We start from the raw sequence: 21,065 nt of genomic DNA on the forward strand, positions 1-21,065 counted from the left end.
CCCCCCTCCCCTCGTCGAATCTTAAAGCGGCCTGTCGCTCTTCGGCTTCGCCGAAATGCAATCGACGTAATCGCTCGTTAATCCCGCACTCGAAACTGAGAAATCGCCGGGCGTAATTCGTGCGGATATACCAACCACCCTTACGAGATACACCGGCCGCGGAGCCACTGGACTCCCGTGAAAAAGACACCCCCTCGGCCCGCTTCGTAAACTAAACAACGATTAATTCGCGAAATTTAATCGCGAGATCATACGAACGTTGAATCACGCAACGGCAGTCTAATTAACTCTAATCCGATTAAAATGCGCGCCATTAGAATTCCACTTGGCTGACGCTGAAAATTGGCAAATGAGAAAGACGCGGCTCCCAAAGGGAATCAAAGGGACCGCGCGCGTTACCGCGAGAACGCACTCCACGCACGTTCAGCATTACCATCCCCGAGCCCCCGCCGTCGCGTCCGAAATCGAATAACGTCGATAAATATTCCTCGCCTCTCGATGACTTCGATACTCCCCGGACAGCCCACGGCCTCCGTATTCAAAGAGAAGGGCCGACTCGGAGATACGGGCAACGTAAAGGGAATATCCAAGTCGTCCCGGAGGTCCTCCCGTTCGCAGAGTTCTTAAAAAGGCCGTCCTCCCTGGCGGTACCTGCACGAGGCATCCCTCCGTGGTCGCCGGCGTGCTTTTCTCCGCGGATTTTTCGCGAGGCCGCCGCGTTCGATTCAACGAGCGCCGGGGGAACGGCGTGACGGTACGCGATGCGCATTTCGAATCGCCACGCCGCCTCCGCCGCCGCCACCGTCGCCGCAACGTCGCGCCGCTCGGCTTCATGTACTTACTTGCCAGGTACGTGTACTACCTTGTTTACCACGCGGTCTTACACACCCTCCTTGCCGCATGGCGCCATTGTTCTGAAAATCAAGAAATGTGTCAGCGGCAGCGAGGGTAAAAAGCTCCGGGAGCCGGGAGTCGTCGTGGCGTTGTCAGGCCCAGGAGAACGTTACTCTCCTTTCTTCTCTCACCCACCCCCCCTCCGCCCCTCTCTCACTCTCTCCTCCTCCGCTCTCTCTTATCCGCTCGCTCAGCCGACCGGAGGAGCCAACCCGCGCGCCCGGTTAACGTTTGAACAGTAAATTATCTTGAGGACTTAGCTCACGTTACCCTAATACCGCGACCTCCAAGAGATCCGCCCTCCTCGGAATCTTAATTCCTCACCGCACTCTCCGGGTCGCGCATCGGGATATAGTTCGTCCCTAACTGGACTTCCGGTTCATCTTCAGTCGAGCATCTTCGCGAGCTGGCGCATCTCGGAGAGCTGAACGTCTCGTGGTTCATACTCGTTGCGTCTTCCTCGCAGCGGAATAAGGCAACTAACCCGAGTCCAAATTTTGGCCCTGTGTTAAACCTCTGATTCCACAACGCCGTAAGAGTTAAGATAGCAAAATAGGTTCAATTACAATTCTAATAATATAATTATACCTTTATTTTGACCCCGATGATGTCTTGAATTTCCGTTTTCGCCATTTTAGAGTCAAAATAGAGGGCTCAAGGCAGCATTAAAATTAAATCTGTAGAATTTGAAGTTCAAATGAGAAGTTAACGAGTGTCAATATAGTCAAAGTAGTTTCTATTAGTCTATAGGCCGTTCAAGTAGGCACGAGCTATCCTTAAGCGTGTCAAAGTAGCATCAAAATTTCGACTCGGGGAAACGCGTTGCATATTAATTCGGGGTCGTAATTTCGTCGAATTCTGAATTTTCGATGTCCACATTATTTGGCGATGCTTGTCGGGCTATTTCGAGCATACACTCGTTACCTTTCGCACTCATTTCGCAAAATAGCAATGTGCCCTCTGATGAATTCATGATTGTTTTGAGATTTATGTTGATTATATTTCATCCTTCTTGCTGATAATGGAAGGATTTATAAGCAAGAGCTTCGCCACACAGATTGATCCTCCTTTATCACCCATCATCGCGGATACATTCTTCAGGATTCGAAGTCGAGAACGATTGAGAGATTCCCCGCGGATCTTTCCCTTTTAAGTTAGATACATCGAAATGATGGGTAAGGGCAGGGAATTCATCGGTATACCAAAGCTTTACTTATAAATCCTTCCATTAAAAGTGAAGAAGATGGAATTTAAGACAAATCTCAAAGCAATCACGAATTCATCAGAGGGGATGTTGTAGATTTTTTGAAGATACGTATTCTCGACGAGAACACACGTCTCGTTAAAAAATATTCACGAAATGGCTTTATTTGTTGTATCTTTAGTTACTCGTATTTGATTTTTAATTTTTTTTATTTTTTCGTATTTAAGTTACTCGTGTTTAATTTCAATCATTAAATGTTCGAAAGGAATCAACGAGACAGTCATTGTGTCATGCGACAGGTTCACACTTGGAATTTGCGAGATAATGTCAAAATATTCGATCGCACGGTGCCTTTTATGTCGAAGAGAGATTTTCCGGATTTCCCTTTCTTCGTTGTTACTCGTCACGTTAACGTAATGATAAGTCGCGCGACGCTTCAAAATCCCTAAATTGTCTCTTCATACGTTTCTTCTTTGCACTTCAAGCTGGAATGAAATTTCGAGTTTGCTCCCTTGATCGCGTGACGTACGTCCCGCTCATTTTTATGATAATACGAAACTTTTATTGCCCACTATAAGCGCGATAAGCTTCGCGTTGTCGTCATTCGCGCCGCAAAACCGCTCCGGCGAGAAGGTGCAGACGGCCGTACGATAAGAAGCTGCTTCTTCAACGGATAGGAAATCCGTGCCTTCGTTACGTACCTATATGTATATGTATATACAGAAGATGGGAGATTCGCGCTAGCGCATACCATTATAGGTAGAATGCTGCTAGCGGGTTAGTCGTTATTAGTCGAAATGCTAGCTGGAAGTGGTTAAAGCAGGCGATTCGTATGCTGGTCGGTCCTTCCATCTCGTGGAATCGCGCGTTTCTGTCAGTCACAATGGCCGAGCGAGATTGCTCCCGCGGGAGAGCACGATGCCGCCTAATCAGAAATTAAATCTTAACCTTAATTCCTCCTGAAACGGGCGAGCTCACGCTAAAAGAATTCTCGATCGATCTCGTCGAGAGAACCACGAGAGAGTCGCGGGACGCGGACTGCCGCTCTCCTCTCCTCTCTCGCTCCTCGAAATTTCTCCGCACGAACTTAGACGGACATTCCGCGACTTTGGATTTTCCCCGGATCGAGATACCGACACGAGAATTGCAACGCGTCCGTGTGATAGTGATCGGCAAGAATAAATCCACACGTGTATCTTGGAATGTTAAGTAGCGTAAATTTAATTTAGCGTCTCCAAATGAACGGCACACCAAATACACCCGGCGATAAAATTTCTACGCTTGTCGCGCATTCTAATTTCACATATTGCGCCGTTCGAAAGCACGGGTTCGGGTTGAATTTAATGATATTAATTTCAATTGTGCTTCCAAGAAATCATGAAGATTTTTTATCTCCACAACAATCTCCTAGTTACTCCCGAAATAGCCGCGTAATGTCGCTCGTACGGCTAATCGAGACGCAATGATTCCACGGTTGGTTTTTGTTACATTGGCGGTTTCCATGGCGAACATACGGCCGCGGGTTGAGTTGATTTCACGAATCTCGTGAGCGAGCGCTCAAGTTATTGGTAATCCGCGCAAGAGGATTCACATTCGATTTTATTTCACGGTTTCCTTTATGCGAAAGACGTAGGATTTCTATTAGCTTTGTGCCCTGGTTAGATTGAATAGCCGCAGGCTTCCGCGGGCATACGTTCGCGACTGTTTCATTTACAAATGTATTTCCCTCTCAGACGGAACTTTCAATTTAGCCGGATGCTTCCCGCGATGGCAGGGAATGCGTAGGCGGGGGTGGGCCCTTCCATACACACGATTCGTCTGTTTAGAAGGTAGCGGCTTCCCTTTCCGGAAACAAATCGAAACGACAGACGAACCGCTTTCCGCGATCGGCCGCGCGCGCACTCCGGGTAAACCCATTTGCGGTGGCGCGGTAATTGCGAACAAGAATGCGTGCGGAGTACCCTGATATTGAAGACTTTATCGGGCCGCTTTACGGATTTTCTCACGCATCGCTCATTCCGAAATGCAGAACCGTGTAAAAACATGAGGCGGCTCAGAGAGCGATCGTAACGTCTGCTTCGTCGGTGTTTCCTTGAAATTGTACGAAAGGAGGATTATTAGCGGGATTATAATCTATAACCCATTTCGCATGTCGTGTTCGAGACAATTAAAAACAATTCTTATCGTTCGAACATACACGTTAATTAAGGCTGCCGATTACTTGCCTCCTTACTGTCCTCGTTTAATGACGTCAGAAGCAAGAAAACGCGTGGCAAGATTTTTCGCGTTACTTAAACGAGGACAGGTACAACGAGTTAGAAGCTTTGATGGGCGATAATTGCGTTACTCGTGATAAAAGTTTGAAGAAAATCAAATTCGATGTATCTCAACCGATCGCCCCAACATCACACGGAATAATCCGCAGCTCCATAACTACCGTACGTATATCTCTCGGCGAAACTTCTTCCCAGCGGAAATAAAACTCCAGATTTGCCTCGCAGGAATAGCGGCTTCGGAGCAAACCGCGCATTAAAGGCGCGCGATAAATCGGACGGGCAAAGTTCGCGGATGCATACTCTTGCACACTTGCGATCTGATTCGCCCGATGCTCGGTGTATGCCTCGGAGAGAGGCACCGAAAAAGTTCGCGGAGCGTCGTCGGTCGGTCGGTCGAATGAGCGAACGAACGAACGGTCGGTCGGTGAAAGAGAGAAAGAGAGCGAGGAAGAGAGAGAGAGAGTTTCACCGGCGCCGAGTTCCGCAGAAAACTGCGTGGCAAGTCCGTCAATTATGAAGGGACCTTTAATAATGAAAGCGGCGGAAGGAGTTCCCCCGGGCGGCATCACCATCTTTCATGCTTACTGCTTAACAGCCGAGCGTCTGCAGACGCCGTTTTGCCTACCACGGTACCCACCCCTGTCCCCTTGCCGACACCCTCTCGCAGACCTAACCGAGGTGTATTCCGACACTGTCAGCTCACATCGACCCTTTCTTTGCACATTAACCCCATCCTTGTCTTACCGTCCCACCAGAAGTGCCGCGTGTCGCATCGCCATTGCAAATCTAATTCCGGCAAATGTCGTCGGCGCATCCTCGCGCGTTAGAAAACGGGACGGTCGAGCGAGAGAACAAATATCTAATCGGTTCGCTATTTTTAGATGATCGAAATTAACGTAATGCACTGTTTTCCCTCATTTGCGCAAATTTCACGAAGATAATGGCGCGAGAAGTTAACTATCTAACTATCGATAGAAAATTTCTTGGGATCTAATTGGAGGACCTCAGTCTGATTTCCCAAATTAATTATGGATTCTATTTGGGAAATCTAGAAATGCAGGTTCTAGTGAAAAGTATAACGTTTTAAATATACGATTCCAAATGGATAACATAAACGGATCCTATTTAGATCACCTCATTGCTTTCCTACAGATTTTTTCTGATCTTTACTTTACACTATGATTAAATAAAATATATATGGAAAAAAGAATTAGCTTTCACAGCTAAAAAATAGGTCTAGTACTAAATTTCAGTTGTATCATATGCACAGCTAGTTTTTAGCTATGGGAGCTAATTTTTCTTCCCGTGTACAAAATACTTTAAGTATTTACATTTTACAAGTGCATACACACTACATGCGTTATTATGCACGATAAAATTAAAAATACAACCTCGTTTGTTAATCTCCTAATCTGATATTTAATTAAATTGTCACTCGACTCTGGCGATAGCAGCCGTACGCGTGCAAAGAAACAAGCTGCGGCGCATGGTATCGCGAATCAGTGTTGCGAAAAAAGCTTCATCCTATGTTTGGGATAAGAATTGGGATTTCCAATTGATATCAATCTATTTTGAGATAACTTTGGATCTTCTAATTCGAATCTACGCATAGGAAAATCTGGGAAAATATCTATGCGGAATATGCTATTTTTGAAAGCAATTTATAAACAGATGAAATGTTATCTCTGACTCGGTCGAATACACTGAAATTAAACACAGCAATGGGAAATGTCCCAGCGGTCAATTCTGATTCGAATGTCTTTGGGACACCGTAGAGACCTTCTAATAACGTACAACTTCGTGCGCGGTTGTACACTCACCGTCTTTCAACGCACCGAGGCGAGTGCTGGTTTAGCGAAAAATGAAAATCAAGCGCACGGGGAAATATCCGCGGATATGCAGACACGGATGTCGCGTGCGCGCGCGATGGCCGGCACGAACCTTTTTTCCGACTGCTTGTTTTCGTAAATCCTCGTTTAATGTTCCCTTCAGTGCGCGACGACAGTCGGGACTGTCGCGCGGCTTCTGCGGCGTCATCGTGGGGGTAAACTCAGGCATCCGTCCCACGCGACCCACGGGAAATTTACCGTGCGTAAAAAGAGGAGGGCTCTAAAAAGGATCGGACGGAGAATGTCCGCGAAGAAAGCAGTTAAAGGCGGATAGTACATTTCGTTCGTGAGGATCGAGGATTACGTTATTCTTTAAAACGCCCAATTCGTACCCAATTTACCCGATGGAATTTCTCTCCTTTATTACGTTATTAATAGTAGATTATTCTCTTAAGTCGCATCATCGAGAATGTCATTAATTGAATCAGCGAAATAATATTCTATCGGTAATTAATGAGTATTCATTCATTTTTAGTGGAAACTCCTCCACTTAGCTCTTTTGTCCAATACTTCACTGATTTTCGCCAGTGAAAGATTCACTGCACATCGTTACGCTACTTCCCGTAGCGGAAATATATGTACATATATATCGCATATGCATTCAATCATATGTCATATTTAGTGTTGTTTGTATGACAGCAGACTCAAGAACTACAGATTTCGAGAGTTCGAGTTCCATCGGGATAAGCGTATCTTTCAAATACAAATTAAATTCAAATATAAATTAAATTAATTTAACCGAATTATATAAGAATATTTCAGGGAAAATCATTGACGATACTTCAAGAGTGGGATTAAGATAATACACTGATTGCACTTTAGATAGTACATACGCAACTTAAGTATAAACTACCTTTGCTTTTCTTTGCGCCCACAGTTCCGTACAAACGGCGCAATTCGAAGCCCTTGTTCTTACAATGGTTGCGTATACGCTGTCGTTGCGCAGCAAATTTTATGACACAATTTTATGACGCAATACCTACACGGTGACACGTGTATGCAAATACTTCAAGAATAGGGGCCGGGGTCTCGAGCGGGTTTCGATGACGCTGACTGTAAGTAAGAAGCAGTCCGTGAAGCCCCGGAATCGACTTCCCTTCGCCGTGTACGTGGGAGTGCGCCCAATCTCACGCGAATATAAACGCAGGGGAAGCCGCGGGACGTTTAATTATTTGCACTATCACGGCAAAGACGGACGATAATCAGATATCGGCAGGGAGCGTCGCACGCGAATAACTCCGCTTGCGCAAATTCACCCCGAGCCGTGGGTGCCCACCCGTTCGCCCCCGCGCGTCCACGGTCGCTCCGCTGGCTCAGCATATATATATATGTATATGTATATATATATATATATATATATATATATATATATATATATATATATATATATATATATACATATACATATATATATCAAGTCAATAATTAACACCAGTTACAACTTGTGGGAATAGTAACGGCGTTTATGCTCCCGGGGACGTCGTATTTCAGGGAAATGTGCTCGTGCCGTCGCGCTGTACCGGTCCGTAGGAGCACCGCGAGGATTTGTCGCTTAGCGGCGGAGGGAGGATGGCAAAAGGGGCGAGGGGGGGAGTTCGAGGCGTCGGTAGTTGTTCGGAAGCACGGAGAGGCAGAGCTCTCTCTCTCTCTCTCTCTTTCTATCTATCTCGCTCGTTCCCTTGCTCTTACGCGCGATGCCACGAGACGGGACGAAACGGGACGAAAGGGGTAAGGTGGCGCGAAACGCTTCTGCCACGGTTAGGTTGCCGGCACCAGATGAACAGATACGGAATATGGGTGGTGGAAATATAGATTTAGGCTAGAGGCGACCGCCGCCGATGTCCTTCCCTCGTTCGCCTTCTATCTCTCAGTCTCCCTCTCTTTCCCATCCCCACGTCCCACCCTCGTATGTTCTCGGTTTATACGCGCGAGGAGTTCTCTCTTTCTCTCTCTCTCGCTTCCTCACATACACGCACCTGCACTCGCATTTCGGAGTGCGAATCCGTGTGTGTGTGTATGTGCATGCAGATAGCGAATCCGCGATCCCGACCGCCTAAGTCCTCAGGTTTACGGCGATTACGGATTCGCAGGCGATCTTACACCCCCTCGCGCGACGTTGGTTGTTCGTATGTTTGGCTTGAGTTTCGGGTTTGCGCCCGCCGCCACGGTTTCTGAGGCGGCGGAGGAAGAGCTCCGAGTGGGGGGTGGCGGCGGGCGTCGGAGGTGATTTACTAGCGGCTTACGGGGGTGTGAGACGACGCCACGACGCTGGATCGCCTATGAACGGGTTAATGGAGCGAGCGGGCCGCGCCACCCAACGAGCACGGCTAACGAAGAGAGCCTCCTCTCCTCGCGCGCGCGCCCTTCTCCGTCTTCTTGGTTAACTCGCACCCTCGCCGCCGACGGCCGCTCCTAATCACTAATGATAACAATATTACCGGCGAAAACCGAGCTAAGACCGGGCCGGGACGTCAGAGGCTGATTTAGTGCGACCCTTAGGAGCACCGATCGCGCTCCGCCGCGACTTAATCGCGCACCGCATCGCACACCGCTCGCGAATAACCAACGCTATTAATCCGCCGAGTTCCTCGGCGCGGCTAACGACTGTTAACTCGCTCACTTTTGCAATCGCCATTATTATTAGAGGCGCGTGCGCGCAAAAATGACGGTAAACCGTTTACCTCGCGAAACAAATTTATACAACGCGTCCGTGTAACGTTTCCGACAAATTTTTATGGAAATGCAATATTACCGGGGATAAAATGTAATCAAACGGGTGGAATCGTTTCGGCAAAGCTTTATTGAAAAAATTCAACCGCTTTTTCGGACATTTGCGAGCAGAAGCGGAAAATTAATTTATAAGATCGACACAGAGAGTGTTCAGCGCGTAACGAGTTCCCATCGCATGCGTAGAAATTATGCACGTTGGGTTTGATTAAAGAAAAGGCTAGGCAATCGTGTCGTGACACGAGCGTTATCGCTTCGACCTTGCCCGAGAACGCGTGTCGTCCGAGTTTTTAATATGTATCGCTCGATACACACAACAAGATCGCCAGTTTAGCGGACTAAAGGGGGATTGAAGTCGTAAAAGGGTCTCTCGCGCCGCTAGAGACGTTACACCGCGCCGTTAGGTAGGGATGAAACAGTTTGTGCTAAATCAGAGCGCTGGTCGTTAGAGAAGATATAGGGGCTAATTAAAATAAATCTTAGAAAGGAGTAATTATACGTGTATTAGCTGGCCCCGGTAGAGAGCGGACGTGATGGACGACTTAGCAGCAGATGTAGCCAAACGGCTCTTCATTCCTACATTTTCCTTATTGCTGGACGGACACGTTGCACCCACCGTTCTGTCCGCCCGACCTTTCCGCCTCATCCCACGGATTAACCCCTGTGTCTCGCAAACGGCATAAACGGCGGCGGCCGGCCTATGCGCGCGCGAGTATATCGGCCGAAATTATTTCTGCCAAAATCAATTCGTCGAAATATCCTCCGCGCCCGCTGCCTTTTGAGCTCACGGACAATTAGAGTTTAGCCCGCAAGCCCAATTAGTGCTTGATCAAAGTAACATTTATCCACGGCTCTTTACTTCCGTTCTCATTAAGCTCATCAGTGCATCGGATGGGCACGTGTTCATGGCGCGATATTAATTTACCTTTGAAAGCTATCGAACAGGCGCGATTCGCAAATTCGAGCGACGACTCGCCAAAATTCCCAATAAAATAACCCAACTTCGACCGCCACCCCCGGCAGCCCCGCTTCCTCCCACGGCCACCCGCCACGCCGTCCTGCAGGCCAATCCCGCCTACCTCTGTATTTCTCTCCCTCTGTGCCAGGAATCAGTGAACTCATTATTACGATAAACTCGTATACATATTTATCGCGATGCATTATTACTCTTTCGCCGACGGTCCAGCGCGGTCATCGATTGTGAATTTCATTTGGCGACTTAATGTACCGAATAGTAATGCCGCGCCGTGGTACTTTTCATTAACGCGCACGCTGTTTACGGCAATAAGCCCAATTAAAAGCGTTGTCGACGTAAACGTTAAATCAGCAGCGTTATCGCGCCGCGAACTCAGGCGGCGAAATATCGCGCTCCTCCTTCGCGAGAGGATCGCGAGGCCGCGGGGGTATACCGGTGGGTGAGAGACGCGAAACTGAATCCGCGGACAGGTGACTCGTAGCTTCGCGTCAATTTCACCGACACGTCGTTAATCTCCCGAACTCCTCCCCTCCCTCCCGATTTTATTGGTACGTGTCTCTTAAAAATGTTCACTGGCATGTAACAAATTAAAACGTATCGTCCGAATCGTAAAGTTTGTCTGCGTATAATTGTACGCGGTAAAAAATTTTGTTGAAATAATTCAAGTCCACTGATATTTTTGTATTACTTTAACAAGGTGAACGTGTTAAAAAGTAATATGTTAACAGGGCGAATATATTAATTTAACATATATCTGTGTACTTTTCAACGTATTCCCATGTTGAAGTAATGCGAAAATTTCAGTGGACTATTATTTACACACAATTTTTCTACTGTGTATAATTTGGAAACATTGAAAATATCTTGTGGATTATTCCTTTAGTTTGGTTCATGGTAACAACATTAATCTCATCATTACTACAACGAGACGTCTAACATCGTTAGACGTGACGAAGAAAGGAATCTGAACTGATTCTATCGCGGATGAGAGAGGCTGCGCGTCGCTCGGTGCAGGCGTGTTCGCCGCGCTTTAATCGATCACGACGGTCGATATTTTCAAATGGGTAATGAAAAAGTGACATAGACGCGTGTCAAAACGTGCGTGACAAAGAGGGTGCTTTTTATTTCGTGTCGCTACGTCGACTCGTTAGCGAGTTACAGCGGTTTAAAGCCGCGGCGTCGACATCAGGTTTCGGCTCGCCGCCGCGAACGCTGGGCACTTGCTCTCGCGTCGGCGCACTACGTTTGTTTACGTGCTGCACTTGTCCCTCTAACTTGTCCGTCGTAAGTGAGGTAAACGACCAGCGTGGTGGGATACGTGATACCAGAGCACGCTCTCTCGTTTGCGATTTTTTTCCGCGCGACTCGCGAGTAAAACAATTCGCTTTGAAATTTGTCGTGTATTTTTCGTTTCAGGTCGTTAAACGTCAATTGAGACGGTCGTGTCGCGAGTGAAGTATGAAGTGAGAAAGAAAAGACTGACGCGTGGGACAATTGATGCTGAGAAAATTCGACGGACATCCTCTCATCGGAGGACGCAGGACGAGGCTGGACATCGAGTATCTACGCAGGTCGGTGAGTGCATAATTCAAATGCTCATAAAGTGTTCTATTACGTAATACATGCTATGCTTAGACCGCATGTTAAGGTAGTTAGTCCGTAGAGCGCCGGATTTTCAGTGATGATATTAAGAGGCCCTTTCATAAGTTTATTATTTATTGAAAACAATTCTTACAACTTTATCTATCTCGGTAATAAACGTGAATTTTTGACGAAATTAAGGGAAATATACACGCAATATTACAAACAAGGAGATATTTGTTTCTTTAGTTTCCTTATTAATGCTTTATTTATACATCGGTTGAACCAATAGAAGTACACACATAATGGAAAGTGGTATATCAATATTTAAATATGTGTACGTGTATCGCAGGTATTACTATAAATTGTGAATCCCCTGTGGTTATATTTTCAAAACGAAACGAAAATATGGCATCGAAAATAACTATAATTTTCTATCAGTGTAGACCAGATTTCCATCGATATACAGATAATATATATACATATAATATATACATATAAGATTTAAAAGAATTATTAAGAGAATGGTTTGACGGACCACTCAACTTAAATCCCATTAATCGCCGGTGAAAACAGTCACCATGCGTAAATTGCATATTTCGACAGTGCGAGATTTTAGACAGCTACTCGAAGGAAATATAAAGACCGAAGGGACGATTTTGCAGGGTTAGCTTTTAAAAATAAAAATGCACAATTCGCGCTGCCTCACCCCGAGCGCGTCCTCGACGCTCGCGATTCCCCCGTGTTCCGACAAGTGCGAAATAAGTAACCTCGATAAATAGCTCGGGGACACAGAACTGCGCTAGCCGCGGCTATCGTTTATACGGCTTATATTTGAGCTCGCGTTACGAAGCTTACATTATCTTTTATTTATTGCATCGGTGATACAATATGGGCCGCGCTTCTTCCCAGCGTTTATCGAAATAATGCTTCGGCTTGCGTTCGGTTCGGTCAGCACCAGCTGTAGCGCTCATTGCCTCTAATATCAATAAATTTACAGGTGCGTTGCGCGCAAATGGCCGGGCACACTGTGCACGTACATCAGTTCAAACGAATTTAATGCGGCCCGAAACGTACGCGATGCGATACAGTCCCTCCTAATACGACGAAGATTAGCCTTCTAACAATCGCGAATTAAGTGCGCCCCATGAATCAACCCCGATATATTTCCGCTCTACTGCGCGAAGAGCGGGCGGGGAGGGAGGGGAGCGACAACGGCAAACCTTAATAATAACCGCGTAAAATTAACGCGTCATCTAAAGCATTATTTCGTTTTGCCTCCGTTTTGATGTCGATCCGAACGCATTGATATCCCTTTGAGTTGATACAATATCCATATTATTATTATTATTATTATTAATATTTACGTCATTCAGAGAACATACTGTTGTTGTCACGCTGTTTCATAACATTCATAATTTATTAAACAAGTTATGACACGCTGTATCATTGATATTTGTCGGAGAGCAACACAGCTTAAAAGCCCCGTCTGCTGATATTTTCCATTATATTTCTTCTCGTCCTTGTGTAAAATGATTTGCCTGCGTGTGTACACGCGGGGAGTGCCCATCCGACGCACCATGTCGAATTTCAGATTTCCCCGTACAAAGAACTTGCTCTCGATCCAACCCCCCCTCCTCTTTCTTGCTTATCCGAAATTTCACGAAAGGACATCCTGTAAATCCGGAGAGTCATTCGTAGCCCCCCATTATAGACACCTCGGACGGAATTGTTTCGGAGTTAAAATCGCCACGCGTTCCTGCACTCGACACTCGCACTTGTCTCGACGGTTTCGAGTCTCGGCGAAAGGAGCTCTCCTAATCAGGCCCGGGTCTGATTCCGTGTACGAACTCCCGTCTCTGTCGGCACGTTGGCCGACGTAACGGTGAACATGTCGTGGCGTTAATGTCGATACGATGACGCGTGTGTGCTACTGCACGAGCGGGCGGCCGGGACACGTGCGTCGAATGGCCGGTGAGCAGCTCGGCGCAGGCGGGCATTAATGCCCGCCGGACAAACGAGAGAGGAGAGGCAAAGGGGTTCAGAGCGGGCGAGGATGGGTAGAGTCGCGCGGGGGCCGCGGGTGCAAAGGGGTGAAAGATAGACCAGCGGACTAGGGCGCGAGCGAGAAAGAGCGAAGGGGATGCGTGGAGGGCGCGCGGGGGACGTTATTGTTATCTTAGATTTATAGTCATAACGGATGGTACTACCTCGCTAGCCAGCAACCCCGAGCGGTCTTATAATCACCCTCCTCCTCTGCCTCTTCCACCCACGTCCTCCCTCGCCTCCTCCATCCTCGACCATCCAACCCGCCCTCCCCCTCCCGGAGTCGAGCTCGCCCTCGCGTAGCTCCAGCCGCAGTTTAAGTGATTTGCGACGCGGTGGAGCCGCCATGCAGATCCTTTTGCCTGTAGCCACCCCTCCCCCCGGCCGCGCCGCCACCTCGACGACCCTCCGCAGAACGATGCCGCGGCCGGGGGGAGGGGTGGCTACAGGCAAAAGGATCTGCATGGCGGCTNCCCGTCGCTGGGCTGCCCCCAAATTATTATACATTGAGCAATAACGCGAAAGTAGTCGCCCGGTTTCGCGGGCGTCGCGTCGTCCGGATGAACGAGTTCTCGCCCGGCGCGACCACCAAGTTCCGCGGATTGCGAAGCGCCCGGCCGATCCTTGCGAGGGAAAGGGAGAGGGGAAGGGAGAAAGAGAGAGAGAGAGCCTCCCTCGTGAATTCGAACAGGATTGGATGTAACGTCCCCTTGCTCTCGCTTCGCGCGTAACTACGCCGCCGTAAATTGTCGCGCGAATCTCACCAGAATAATCTCGTATCGCTCATACGCGGATCACTCCGATCGTTGAGCCTTCCGCGCCCGCTTTGATGAATATACAACCTCCTCTGCGTTTGCGGTATGCAAATTTGTGTTTTTCGAGTACGCGCGCGCGCATCCAGCGTGTGGTAGATGTGTTTCTAGTCGCGGGGCTCGAGTTTTCCGCGACATTATACACCTCATGCCCCGAAAGAGACCCGGAGTGGAATAAGTTTTTAGTCGGGGAAATGCAAACGTGATTTGGAGAGAGAGCGTACGTTTAACCTGGGTGCATACGTAGTTTATTACTTTATGAATAGTACATTCGCTAATAAAATTCGTACATATCTCCGTTATTGAAATATCAGCAAAGTTCTCATCACACCCTCCGTCGGTATAAAAATATATTTATATGCACACATGTGTATATATATATACGTATGGACGGAATGTATAAAAAACGAACATATAAAACGCGATATTATATGAAATATTAAAATTCATATCAAACGCTTGTGCGCCCGAATATTAAAAATTAAGCTTTTAAACGAACATCATGAACAAATTCGCGGCCTCGAATCTTTTTACGATATTTTATAATTTAGTTTCGTTACCAAAAATTTGCCGTGTCAAGGGGAATATGATAAATAATCACCCGCAGAAACTCCGGCCGCGTATCTCCCCCCGACTCGACGGACGATAATGAACTCGACAACACCGATCGTTTCCGCGTTAGGAAACCATTTAGCAGTTTAAACTCTCATGGCGCGCGCGAGCCGCGGAAAGAGGAGGGAGTGTTTCACTTGGAAATTCCGATATTTCGGGACGACGAGGGCGAGCGACGCAGAGAGCTGGGGTGCAGGGCTGCGCCCCCGGAATGAACTGTTGTGACGAGCACGTAGGTCTGCGGATGGAGCCAATCAAGGAACCTCGCAGTCAGCGGGTTTAACCCGTGCCGCCGGTTGTTACCCTGACTCCGACCCTCTGCTTCGTGACTCTTCGATCTCGGGGAAAAAGCGACCACCGGAACTCAAGGACGCTCGATGTCACGCCTCGCGAGAATGCGAAGAATTAAAAGTAAACTTCGCGACGGCGCATCTCCTGAATTAGCTCCCCCGAGTTCTTAATTGTGTCCGCGAAAAAGAACGCGAGATCGAATAATACTTCGTGCTTTATCGTCAAAAGTAAAGCGGATTTTACGCCCTCCTCTCTCTTTCTTTCTCCATTTTAATGAATACGATTCAGTTTCGATCGCGCAGCGCGAGTGCTCAAAAACATGGGATACACTTGCGCACTCTTCGGCCGCTCACCAATACATCGAAATTGATCGTTCGTCGAGCGGCGCGGATAATCCGAAAGAAATCGCGCCGGAGGTAGAATGTCGATCAAATTTCCTCCCCTCGGAATGTCCAGTGGCTCGACAAAGGAACCTCCAGTTCGGAAGAAACGGGCGCAAGCAGAAATGGTAGAACGACTTTTCCCCCCTCTCTCCGCGTCCCACCCCCTTTTCACAACCCACTCCCTCTCTCTTTCTCTCGGGGGGAAAGAAAGCAACCGCGAACGCGCGCGTTCCTTAGGAACAGCAAAGAAAATCGCAGTAGCAACCCGGGGAACGAAGGAGGAGCGGGCGGGGGAGAGAGGCTTGGGTCTGGGGGGTGCTTGGACCGAGACGCGACGACCCGGTTAGGACGATAAGGGATCCCGTGGAGCTTGATGGAATTCCATAGATCCACGTCGGCGTCGAGACAGAGTCGGCTAAGCAGCCATTTAAATGCAACCGATGTGTCTCGGGGAGCTATTACATCTGATGGACGGTTATTGACGCGCACTGGCTTATACCGAGCAGCAGCAGCGGCAGCGCCACCCCGTCCCTCTCGATCCCCCGGCCACCCCTAGTATCTAGGCGAACCGCGCGCTCGTGAGAGAGGGGGGTGGGGGAGAGAGGGTAAGAGAGAGAGAGAGAGGGAGAGATGAAGAGAAGGAACGAACGAACGGAAAGAGGGAGGGAGCGAGAGAGACGGACAGAGAAAGGGGGCACCAACCAACCAACCCCCACGGGGGCTGAGTTCAGCTCACCGTGCAAGCGACCGGCCGTCAGTGTATGCGTCCGCTTTGTGGCGGGCGGCGGGGGTGGAAACGGGGCCGTGGATGGCGAACGTGGGCCGCGACACATCGTCAACTGTCCGATGGAAACTGTTGTTGCGCGAGGGCGCACGCCAGTCTCCAGGAATACGAACGATCGAATTATCATCCGCGCCTTGCGATCTTGGAAGGAAGCTCGCTTCGCCGTGATCTCACGCTCTCCGGGCGAAGAAGCCGACCTACTCGTGCTGCTTTCCGACTCGCCAACCCGTCGAGACGCGTTCGAGCCGCTGATCGGCTGATCGGGGATACCTCGTTATTACCGAACGATCGTTGGCTCTGCTCTGCGATTTTACCACCACCCGCTTCGAATGTTTGACAAACTTTAAATCTTCTTTCAAACATAGCCATCCTAAAGAACGTTATTTTATTGAGCGCACAATAATATGATATTACATGAAAAAAAGGGTAAAATTACAGTCAACGCGTATAATATTACGTTATTTAAGTTGGATAAAAATATATCGAATTTTCGCGATTTTCGCGCTGCGTTTTATAAATCACACCTTTTTCGGGGCTATTTTTATAGCTAGGTAAAAAAAAAACGTGTCATTGGACGCGCACGCGCTGCGAATTAAATATCGCGGAGATGAATGCGATTCTTTTCACGGCGATTAAATATATCGAAGGCTAGGTAATACGCGAACGAAAAGCTGTCACTTGACGCGTGGTTCGATCAAAGAATACAAACTGCCATATTATCAGCTATACTCGGGCACCCTTCAACACCCTACAAAAGAAAGGGGCTGCCTTCCTTTCGAAATCTATCCCGTTCGGAACTTTGAAAAGGGCTGCTTTGCCATATCTGAATTTTCGAGACGCCGTTAAATCTAAAGTCGATAGAACGAACGTGAGATTTTCGACAAATTATTTCACTTTTCGATCGTGCCGCGCGGGATCAGACATGCCCGGATTCAAGTTTAATCGCGCAAGTTATTCGAGCGTCTCCGCCGCCGAGTTAATCGAAGCTTCGCGATTTCGCAGCGCGCCTGGCGATATTCCCGTGTCCTGATTATAAGTTGCTTGTCAAATCCTTCCTGCTACTTCTCGGCGAAGATAAGGTCCCACTGAAATCTTTTCTGGCCATACGACATCGCGGTGAATCGTTGTCGCAACTGTTACGAAATCGCAATCGCCCGATGTCGAGAAGACCCGAGGTTGGCCAGGGAATACGAATGATCGAATTACCAGACCGAGACACACATCTCATGAAAAGGCAAGGAAAATCCTCTGCATCGCCCTGTCCGGGATCGCCTAAATGAAAGTTCAATATTTCACTCGCGCTTCATACCGCGCAGTCGTGCGGGAATCTCTTTCGTCAGACTAATTACGCGCAATAATCGGCGAGATTCACCGTCCGTCTTCCTCCGATTCGGCCTTGCATTTTTCAACACGTCTAGGAAAGCGGGGAAAATAGGAGGGTCAGAAAACGAGTCGGGAAACGAGAACGAAGCACGTCGCGTTTAATTAAAAGACGGCCTCAGCATTAAACAGATATTAAACCGTTTCCGCTCTGAGAGCGCTAACGGTCGCGTATGCAAAGAAAGGGCATAAATCGAACGCTCATACGTACGTGTACGCCTTGCCGATTTGTCGGCGAGACTGTAAACTCGAGCGGACGTCGTGCTCGCGGAAGAACCGGCCACGTTACGTACGGCCCTGTTTACCCCGACTTTGCGAATTTATGTCTCGTTACGGAACGTCATTCCCAGCAGAAACGATAAAATAAATTCGAAGAAGAGATCCTTGCAGATTGCCGCTCGTGCGTCCACGGAGTTCGCCGAAGTCCCTCGCAAATCTGCCGAGTGTACCTCGCGCATTCGAGTCGCTCGCTCCGCGAAGGAAGGAAGAGAGGAAAAGGGGATGGGAGGTGAACGAGCGAGAGAGAGAGAGAGAGAGAGAGAGCAGAGAGAACGACTGGAAGGAGAGAGAATTTATTTGAATATCTTGGGTAATCTCAGTACGAAGCATGCACTCCCGGAATGATATCTAGTCCTGATGCAACGAAGATGCAGCGAGTACGGCAAGGGCGAAGAGAGGGAGAGGACTCTCTTTATATTTATTAGAAATTAGCCTGGTGCTCGTTCTCTCTCTCTCTCTTTCTCCTTCCCTCTCTCTTTCTCCCTATCTCTCATTTCCTCTCCTTCTCCCTCTTTCCCACATTCATTGCAGTTGCATGTATCCCGACGCGCGTTGCGCTTATGCTTTGGTTTACCGGTGGACGTGTACGACGCGGGGATATGTTTCGGAGGATCTTTACTGCGCGACGTCGGCGCAAAGAGAACACGACGAGGAGCCCTTTGCTTCCTTTTGTACGACATCGCGGTAACCGCGGCATGAGGACACCCCGAATCGTTAAGAAGCGCGTAAGCGGCCTCGAAATCGGCAAATCGTCGGACGATTCTCGCATTAATCCGTATTATTAGGCAGTAGTCAGATTTGATTACGAGGAACGAACGCGGTAGGGACGCTCAAGCGCCGGCTTTTAGCCGCAATTTGCCCTTAATCGCGATCTCTTCCAACATCTGCATTGGCGAGAGCCGCGCGAATTATCTTGCCCGAAATGAAATAACAATTGCGAGTCCCGAAACATCGCGAGTCTCTCGTGAGATAAATTGAAACGCGTGGAGGTGAGGTGCACAAAAGTATTAGACAAGTAACATAGTTCCATTTACGAGTGCCGTTATATAGATACGTCTGTTAGACAAAAAGATACATCTGTAAATAGTCTATATGCCAGATCGACTGAAATTTTTGTCACAACGATAAAAATAAATGTAGTCTCACGAAGTCGCCAAGAGGATAATTCCCGGCCGAAGAAGATTCGTGCGGGGCGTCGACCGCAGTTTTCATCGGCACCGGAAGAAACTTCGGAGGCGATGTCCTCTTTCGGAGGGTAGGGGGAGGGGCCCTCTTCGATCGGGAAATCCCCGAAGGACGTAGCGGCAGGACTCTTAATCCTGATACTCGCGACGGGGAGCGACGCAGCGGGTGAGGGCAACCGCGGGGGTGGTTCTCTCGCCGGTGTGGCGTAGGAAAGCGCGATATTATCGTCGCAGAAATATTACTCAGAAAATTGCCGGCGTGACTCCGTCCAGCCTCGTTAATTACCGCGAATTACCCATAATTATAAGGACTGTAAAAGTTTTTACTATCGTCGTGGGGCGAACCGCGAGGGGCCGTGATGCAGAGCCTCAGTGGGCCCACCTTGTCTGCGAATTCGCCGAGGTGTATCCTCCTGGTTCTCCGTCCTCCCTCCTCCTCGTCCTTAAGGCGCGCCCACCTTTCCCCCAAACGCCGGTATGAAACCCACCTAATGAGACACTTCGCTAATAAAAGTTTCCCGTCCTCCCGATGGCCCACCGAGAGCGCGCAACCCATCTGATCCGAGATCTTCGCGGTTCCAGAGCCGTGAGATATTTCGGCGACAAAAGCTCCTTGCGCTGCCATTTTCCCTCCATTACATCGTATCGCTGTTAACCATTCGCACACAACGATTGGATTTTACACGAGATACTTGGACTCAAACTGTACTCCCCCGCGAGAGAGTCGTCATCTGGTTGTTGCGTCTCTCCGCGAGTTACGATGACGTTTAACGCTGGGCATCAACGTTCTTCTTAACGGGTAGCGTGCTAAATGCACGAGGAGGACTGTTAGTCACGCACCTGCGCAGCGTGAACGACAAATGACTGCGATAAGGAGCGTGTTATTACGAGCGAACAGACTAGACGAGATCTCATCGTGCTAGAAGCAGCGCGGGGCGTGTAATCGCCACTCCTGTCGCTCAAGTTTAGAACTGATACGTACAGATCACATCACCGTTACAATGGACCTTAACACCCATCAGTCAATACGAATGCACTCGTTCGTCCTTGATAAACGGACGTGCACGCTTTATGGGCCACCTGTTGCACGTACGCGCGTCTCCTCGTCGAACTTTTAGACTTGCATCCGGATGAAAGAAAGGGCGCATCGGCTAGCGCCGGTTAAATCACTCGCAGAAAGATGAACCTTTTTATTTAGAGGAGAGAATAATCTCCAGCCGGCAGGATCACGCGAGGACGTCGATGCTTCTCGGCTCTCCCCGTCAAGACTCTCGCGAGAATTGGACGGTGCAAACTTAGGAAAAAACTTAACGGTCGACGCGACAAATAATTTCTAAGTCGTCCTCGCCCTTGCATGCACGTGTATTTATGCAACCACCGTCTTAATTACGTTTAATTACGCGCGCTACGGGAAGCACGCTCGGAAAAAGAGCGACACGGCAAATATCACGGTTATCGTCTCGTGGTTGCCGTCGTTGTCGTCGTCGGCGGCGACGACGACGGCGGCGACGGTACCGTGCAGCAGCACCCGTGGAAACACCTTTATCTGGTGGTCGAAACGGCCGTTTCCGGTATCAGGGAGCGACGAAACTCACGGTCCGAACTCACCGGGGCACTCCGGCCGCCACAAATCACTGGCAATCTTGATTTACTTGTGTTTGCCCATTGGCTCGGTATCACTTCTGCAGTAGTAAGTGTAATATACTCGGTTCGAGAGAGAAAGAGGGAGAGAGGGGGGGGGGGGGAA

General features: G+C 48.6%; 1 protein-coding gene across 2 annotated transcripts in view; it reads left to right on the plus strand.

Moving 5' to 3' along the window:
* LOC106747463 (cytochrome P450 306a1) overlaps positions 1-21,065 on the plus strand; it is a 204,458-nt gene that overhangs the window by 99,865 nt on the left and 83,528 nt on the right. Inside the window, exon 6 of one of the 2 annotated variants that reach the window (XM_014625010.1) lies at positions 11,383-11,537. The gene's annotated coding sequence lies outside the window, so the exon portion shown is untranslated. Of the gene's footprint in view, positions 1-11,382; positions 11,542-21,065 lie in introns of both variants that reach the window. The other variant, XM_014625011.1, reaches the window with a different exon arrangement.

This window comes from Dinoponera quadriceps, unplaced genomic scaffold (assembly GCF_001313825.1).
Source record: "Dinoponera quadriceps isolate SergipeBrazil2010 unplaced genomic scaffold, ASM131382v1 scaffold1750, whole genome shotgun sequence".
NCBI lineage: Eukaryota > Metazoa > Arthropoda > Insecta > Hymenoptera > Formicidae > Dinoponera > Dinoponera quadriceps.